Source organism: Salvelinus sp. IW2-2015, unplaced genomic scaffold, assembly GCF_002910315.2.
Source record: "Salvelinus sp. IW2-2015 unplaced genomic scaffold, ASM291031v2 Un_scaffold741, whole genome shotgun sequence".
Taxonomy (NCBI): Eukaryota; Metazoa; Chordata; class Actinopteri; order Salmoniformes; family Salmonidae; genus Salvelinus; species Salvelinus sp. IW2-2015.
Window position 1 is genome coordinate 584268 of NW_019942601.1, and position 7676 is coordinate 591943.

General features: G+C 46.0%; 3 long non-coding RNA genes and 1 pseudogene across 3 annotated transcripts; 1 reads left to right on the forward strand and 3 right to left on the reverse strand.

The window, feature by feature from the left end:
- Window positions 1–1351: 1351 nt before the first annotated feature.
- On the reverse strand, window positions 1352–1530 carry LOC139023983 (uncharacterized). The gene is made up of 2 exons (XR_011475214.1): window positions 1470–1530; window positions 1352–1417 (listed from the first exon to the last, which is right to left on the reverse strand). It is a non-coding gene; the product is annotated as an uncharacterized lncRNA (long non-coding RNA).
- Window positions 1411–2020, forward strand: LOC139023984 (uncharacterized). Its single transcript, XR_011475215.1, has 3 exons — window positions 1411–1530; window positions 1583–1851; window positions 2004–2020. It is a non-coding gene; the product is annotated as an uncharacterized lncRNA (long non-coding RNA).
- On the reverse strand, window positions 1701–2135 carry LOC139023985 (uncharacterized). Its single transcript, XR_011475216.1, has 2 exons — window positions 1924–2135; window positions 1701–1866 (listed from the first exon to the last, which is right to left on the reverse strand). It is a non-coding gene; the product is annotated as an uncharacterized lncRNA (long non-coding RNA).
- An 11-nt stretch (window positions 2136–2146) lies between these two features.
- LOC112068808 (apoptosis regulator BAX-like) lies at window positions 2147–5228 on the reverse strand (annotated as a pseudogene).
- Window positions 5229–7676: the final 2448 nt, after the last annotated feature.

Consider the following 7676-nt stretch of genomic DNA (forward strand, 5'->3'; position numbering starts at 1 on the left):
GATCGTCAAGCAGATAACTGTCAGTCTCACTGTAATTGAACGTTAATTAACATAAACACATTTAGCATCACAGACTACAAGCCACTGATGCAGACCTTTGGAACATCTACATTTGAAAAAGTCTAATAAATCCATGTTATATAGCCTACACCATCACAAATCCATTATTTATTTTAGACAGGGCTAAAGAAAAATGATATGAAGTGAATGTAGTCTATTTCAGAAGAACAGAATAGCATACTCTGAGTTGTCCTTATGTTAGGCCCTGATCTGGCTATGCCATACGGCTGTGTGCTACACTAGTTAATTTAGCAGACAAGATTTTCTTAGAATTCCATGGCATTATTTTTTAGTATTTTATAGTATGAAGAATACAATTGAATAAAGCTGAATAAAATTGAAAGGATATTTTCTCCAAATGAAAAAGGAGTGTGCACATTCTGTGTCTATTCTGTGTTGAGCGGTTAGCAAAGAAACAGGTCCTCCTATATGCTTCATTTAGAGGTATTAATGTAACTTTAGTTGTGATACAAATGTTGGGCTATATGTTTTGATTTTTAATACATTCTAAGGCTGCATGATGTGACTCTAGTGATGATTTGAAAAAAGTTGCATGAAAGGCATGAGCTCTGCTTAGTTTTTTGTGTGTGCAATCTGTACACACTTCATCAGCCTCTTCATTCACAATTTGACAAGCACTTAATAATGCCTCGAATTTCCCGGCGGCATCCCCTTTGTAGTGGCCGTGAACCCCCTCCCCCCCCCCCCCCCCCCCCCCCCCCCCGCTAAAAAAATCCTGGCCTTTTGCGGCCATTAGCCGTATGCCCTTGGGCTGAATATAATAATTATAATTCCCTTCTCCAGGCTTTGTGCTCCCAAGCTCCTCTCACTCACATTGCTCTCTCACATATTTAAATGATTGTTACCCAATGCCATCATGTGATGGGCATTGGGTACACTCAAAAAGTCTTAGTTTCCTTCCAGACCTTAAACAAATGGTCTTCTGATGTAATTCAAGCATTGACATGGACTCAGAACATCCAATTTCGTTATTTCTCTATGAACATTTTTTTTTTTTTTTAACTATACAAATCTAAAAACAGGAAAAATGAAACAGAGAAAACAGAATTGGGGAAAATATAAAACAATTTGAGAAAAGTAAATAACATATTGGTAGCGTCCCCCTTAGAGTGTTTATTAACCATTATTTGACCAGGGATATTGACAGAAAACATAGTCACTACTTTCTCTTGTACACTAAGGACCAGGGAAGAGTTCAACATAGTACACTACTTTCTCTTGTACACTAAGGACCAGGGGAAGAGTTGACAACATAGTACACTACTTTCTCTTGTACACTAAGGACCAGGGAAGAGTTGACAACATAGTGCACTACTTTCTCTTGTACACTAAGGACCTGGGGAAGAGTTGACAACATAGTACACTACTTTCTCTTGTACACTAAGGACCAGGGAAGAGTTGACAACATAGTACACTACTTTCTCTTGTACACTAAGGACCAGGGGAAGAGTTGACAACATAGGCACTACTTTCTCTTGTACACTAAGGACCAGGGGAAGAGTTGACAACATAGTGCACTACTTTCTCTTGTACACTAAGGACGAGGGGAAGAGTTGACAACATAGTACACTACTTTCTCTTGTACACTAAGGACCAGGGGAAGAGTTGACAACATAGTACACTACTTTCTCTTGTACACTAAGGACCAGGGAAGAGTTGACAACATAGTACACTACTTTCTCTTGTACACTAAGGACCAGGGGAAGAGTTGACAACATAGTACACTACTTTCTCTTGTACACTAAGGACCTGGGAAGAGTTGACAACATAGTACACTACTTTCTTCTGTACACTAAGGACCAGGGGAAGACTTGACAACAAGTACACTACTTTCTCTTGTACACTAAGGACCAGGGAAGAGTTGACAACATAGTACACTACTTTCTCTTGTACACTAAGGACGAGGGAAGAGTTGCAGGGAGAGGAGAAGAGAAGAATGTTCCTATTTGAAAGCTAGAAAACAATGAGTAGCTCACGACATGTTATTTTTTTATTTTTTTTTAGCTCTCATGCTAGAAAAGGACCCCTGATCTACATACTATACTACTAGGGTTAACTTGTATTCTCCACAGAAGGAGAGTATATTTTCTATATCTATTGTCATCTGGGTTCTTTCTCCCTGTAAAGAGCTCAGCGATGCTTCCTCCAGTATGCTATGGCTGCAGCACAAGCCAGTGAAGCCAGGAGCGTCACGCTGCACCACCATGCCACCTTTCGGGACGCTTTCCATACTTCCTGACTGATCCAAGGGAGAAGGTTTTCCCTGATTAACTGTAGAGTCCAGTTGATTATGTTAACCATGACTTGGGTTGGTTCTGTGCATGTGCTCTGTGAATAAGCTTGTAGGCCAGGTGATGAAGGGCTGCCACTTTGCCCAAGTTGATTCCACCTGTGAAAAGCTCCTTGGTTGTTCCAAAGAAAAACATCCTGGATAGAACAGACCGGGACTACTCACTCATTAAGCGTTGAAGCTCAGCATTGTGTTCAGTGCCTCAGTAGTCTTCAGTAGCTGTTCCACAATCTCTTTTAACACATGACCCTGGAGTTCATTAGGTGTTCCACCCAGCTCTTCAGGAGACAGCTGTATCCCTTCTGCTCTGAATCTCTCTATAACGTAGCCTCTCAGAATTACAGCTGCTACCTCCATTATACTGTCATAATACAACACCATCTTCACCTCCGGCTGCACCGCAAGCCCCCTCTCCTCTGCCCGTTTCCTATCTCTCTCCACCGTCTGCAATCGCTGAGAAGTCGCTTACAGGCGCAATTTAAGTCCTTAAGTTCTTGAACTGTTTAACAAAAACAAGTGGCGGGGTGATCACTTTGTTGTTTTGGATTTGAGACTGCCTCTTAAGTCCTACTGTTGCTGGTCTTCCTCTGGAGAAGCCTGTCCTGGACAACAACCTCTAGCAGAGATCTATACAGATAGGAATATAGACGTTTCAATCGATGCGTAGATAACGTAGACTAGTGGTCTAATCAACCAATGTTACGGCTGTCTGGACCGTTCCCTCCAGTAGAAGAGGCTGTCCACCACTGACGGAAACAAAAACAGAAAGGGAAATGATTGTATATTTCTGGGAAACTAAGACTGTGTGTGTGTGTGTGTGTGTGTGTGTGTGTGTGTGTGTGTGTTTGTCTGTGTTGCTAACTATGACATGCAGACATGCAGTCCAACAGGTAGAGCGAAAGTGTCACGCTCGTGATGGAAGAATCAGACCAAGGTGCAGCGTGGAAGCGTACATCATTTTATTAGATGAACATGAAAAACAATAAACTTACAACCGAACGTGAATCTACATGCAGTGCAGAAAGCAACTACACACAAACAAGATGTAACGGCAGATTTCCTCCTCTTCGTCTGAAGAGGAGGTTGAGCAGGGATCGGACCAAGACGCAGCGTAGTAAGTGTCCATGTTTTAATATAATCAACTGAACAAGACACAATACAAAATAACAAAGAAACCTAACCGAAAACAGTCCCGTGTGGCCACAAACACTGACACAGGAAACAAACACCCACAAACCAAACAGTGGAAAACAGGCTACCTAAATATGGTTCCCAATCAGAGACAATGAAAAACACCTGCCTCTGATTGAGAACCATATCAGGCCAAATGACAAAACCTAAACATAGAAACACAGAACATAGACTGCCCACCCCAACTCACGCCCTGACCATACTAACTAAAGACAAAAGTAAGGAAAATAAAGGAAATAAGGTCCGAAACGTGACAGTACCCCCCCCCCAACGTGCGACTCTGGCCGCAAAACCTGAACCTATAGGGGAGGGTCTGGGTGGGCATCTGTCCGCGGTGGCGGCTCTGGCACTGGACGTGGCCCCCACTCCACCATAGTCAATACCCGCTTCCGTGGCCTCCTAGCTCTGGCGCTGGACGTGGCCCCCACTCCACCACAGTCAATACCGCTTCCGTGGCCTCCTAGGAACGGCGACCCTCCTAAATGGCCCCACTGGATTGAGGGGCGCCTCTGGACTGAGGGGCAGCTCCGGACTGAGGGGCAGCTCCGGACTGAGGGGCAGCTCCGGACTGAGGGGCAGCTCCGGACTGAGGGGCAGCTCCAGACTGAAAGGCAGCTCCGGACTGACGGGTAGCTCTGGCAGCTCCTGACTGGCGGGCGGCTCTGGCAGCTCCTGGCTGGCGGGCGGCTCTGGCAGCTCCTGGCTGGCGGGCGGCTGCTGGCTGGCTGGCGGCTCCTGGCTGGCTGGCGGCTCCTGGCTGACTGGCGGCTCCTGGCTGACTGGCGGCTCAGGACAGACTGGCGGCTCAGGACAGACTGGCAGCTCTTGCGGCTCAGGACAGACTGGCGGCTCAGAATAGACTGGCGGCTCAGGACAGACGGGAGACTCTGGCGGCTCAGGACAGACGGGCAGCTCAGGTGTGCCGAGGCGCACTGTAGGCCTGGTGCGTGGTGCCGGAACTGGTGGTACCGGGCTGGGAACATGCACCTCAAGGCTAGTGCGGGGAGCAGGAACAGGGCGTACAGGGCTCTGGAGACGCACAGTAAGCCTGGTGCGTGGTGTTGGCACTGGTGGTACTGGATGGACCGGACCGTGAAGGCGTACTGGAGCTCTTGAGCACCAAGCCTGCCCAACCCTACCTGGTTGAATGCTCCCTGTAGCCAGGCCAGTGCGGCGAGGTGGAATAGCCCGCACTGGGCTGGCGAACCGGGGACACCATGCGTAGGGCTGGTGCCATGTACACCGGCCCGAGGAGACGCACTGGAGACCAGATGCGTTGAGCCGGCTTCATGGCACCTGGCTCGATGCCCACTCTAGCCCGACCGATACGAGAAGCTGGAATGTACCGCACCGGGCTAAGCACGCGTACTGGGGACACCGTGCGCTCCACCGCATAACACGGTGCCTGACCAGTACGACGCCCTCTCTCCACGGTAAGCACGGGGAGTTGGCTCAGGTCTCCTACCTGGCTTAGCCACACTCCCCGTGTGCCTCCCCCCCCAAAAAATTTGGGGGCTGACTCTCGGGCTTCCAACCGCGCCGTCGTGCTGCCTCCTCATACCAGCGCCTCTCTGCCTTCGCTGCCTCCAACTCTGCCCTGGGATGGCGATATTCCCCTGGCTGAGTCCAGGGTCCTTTGCCGTCCAGAATCTCCTCCCAAGTCCATGAATCCTGTGTCTTTTGCCGCTGCTGCTGTCCTTTACCACGCTGCTTGGTCCTTGGTTGGTGGGTGTTTCTGTAACGGCAGATTGGTGTAGCAGGGATCGGACCAAGACGCAGCGTAGTAAGTGTCCATGTTTTAATATAATCAACTGAACAAGACACAAATACAAAATAACAAAGAAACCTAACCGAAAACAGTCCCGTGTGGCACAAACACTGACACAGGAAACAAACACCCACAAACCAACAGTGAAAACAATGAAAACAGGCTACCTAAATAGGTTCCCAATCAGAGACAATGAAAAACACCTGCCTCTGATTGAGAACCATATCAGGCCAAATGACAAACCTAAACATAGAAACACAGAACATAGACTGCCCACCCCAACTCACGCCCTGACCATACTAACAAACAAAACAAAGGAAAATAAAGGAAATAAGGTCAGAAACGTGACAAAGACCCACAAACTAAAGGTGGACAAGGCTGCCTAAGTATGATCCCCAATCAGAGACAACGATAGACAGCTGCCTCTGATGGGAACCATACCCGGCCAACAAAGAAATAGAAAACATAGATTGCCCACCCTAGTCGGCGTGACAGAAAGCCACATCAGCCTGTATGTAGAGTGTACTGTCATTCAGGCATGGAGTCTTAACCAAAATAATGAATATTTTTAAAGGAACAGTAATAGATGGTGTCCAAATGCTACCATATTCATTATTTAGTGCACTACTTTTGACCAGGCCTGGCACCCTATTCCTTATATAGTGCACTACTTTTGACCAGGGCCTGGCACCCTATTCCTTATTTAGTGCACTACTTTTGACCAGGGCCTAGCACCCTATTCCTTATTTAGTGCACTACTTTTGACCAGGGCCTTGCACCCTTTCCTTAATAGTGCACTACTTTTGACCAGGGCCTGGCACCCTATTCCTTATTTAGTGCACTACTTTTGACCAGGGCCTGGCACCCTATTCCCTATACCAGTGTTTCTCAACTCCAGCATACACGTCTCTTGTAGCCCTGGAGAAACTGATTCAACTCATTGAGAGCTTGATGATTAGTTGACAAGTTAAATCAGTTTGTCCGGGCTACAACAAACATGTGTGCTGTTGGAGATACTGGAGGACTGGAGTAGAGAAACACTGCCCTAGACAGTGCACTTATTTTGACTAGACGTCGATTTTAATGACAGTAACAGCAAAGAGTCACCAGATTTGTATTGAAACCTCAAACTGAATAATAAGCCTGGTGTAGCTGTGTAGAGGAGTCAGGCGCAGGACAGCAGATGAGTAATCAACGTAATTTACTCAAAGAATCAATAATACAACGCAATACTTTAGCCCACAATAACGAACCGTATTACAAACAAACAATCACTCACAAACAAACATGGGGGTTAAATAATGAACAAGTAATAGGGGATTGAAACCAAGTGTGTAAAACAAAGACAAAACAAATGGAAAATTAAAAGTGGATCTTCGATGGCTAGAAGGCCGGTGACGTCGACCGCCGAACGCCACCCGATCAAGGAGAAGGACCGACTTCGCGGAAGTCGTGACACTAACTGTTGATTGTATTGAACATCCAACTCTGTATTTGTATTGAAACATCCAACTCTGTTGATTTGTATTGAAACATCCAACTCTGTTGATTTGTATTGAAACATCCAACTCTGTTGATTTGTAATGAAACATCCAACTCTGTTGATTTGTATTGAAACATCCAACTCTGTTGATTTGTATTGAAACATCCAACTCTGTTGATTTATTGAAACATCAACTCTGTTGATTTGTAATAAACATCCAACTCTGTTGATTGTAATGAAACATCCAACTTGTTGATTTGTATTGAAACATCCAACTCTGTTGATTTGTATTAAAACATCCAACTCTGTTGATTTGTATTGAAACATCCAACTCTGTTGATTTGATTGAAACATCCAACTCTGTTGATTGATTGAAACATCCAACTCTGTTGATTTGTATTGAAACATCCAACTCTGTTGATTTGTATTGAAACATCCAACTCTGTTGATTGTATTGAAACATCCAACTCTGTTGATTGGATTGAACATCCAACTCTGTTGATTTGATTGAAACATCCAACTGTTGATTTGGATTGAAACATCCAACTCTGTTGATTTGGATTGAAACATCCAATACTGACCTTGTAGCTTGGTGAGTAAGCTATTGCATGCAAAAGGCATCCTTGGGGGCTGGGGGAACAGACAGAATGAAACACACATCCACACAAACACACACACACATCCACACACACACACACACACCCATCTTAATAGCTGTGTTTGTCTAGGAGTCTCTAAGGGAGAGCAGAGTGGAGAGAGAGCTGTCTGTGTCAGACAAGATGAGGGCCTGTCTGGTCCGTCTGGCTGTCTGGCTTCTGTCTGTCTGTCTGGCTACTGGGGCCTGTCGTGAATTCTCTCTCTTT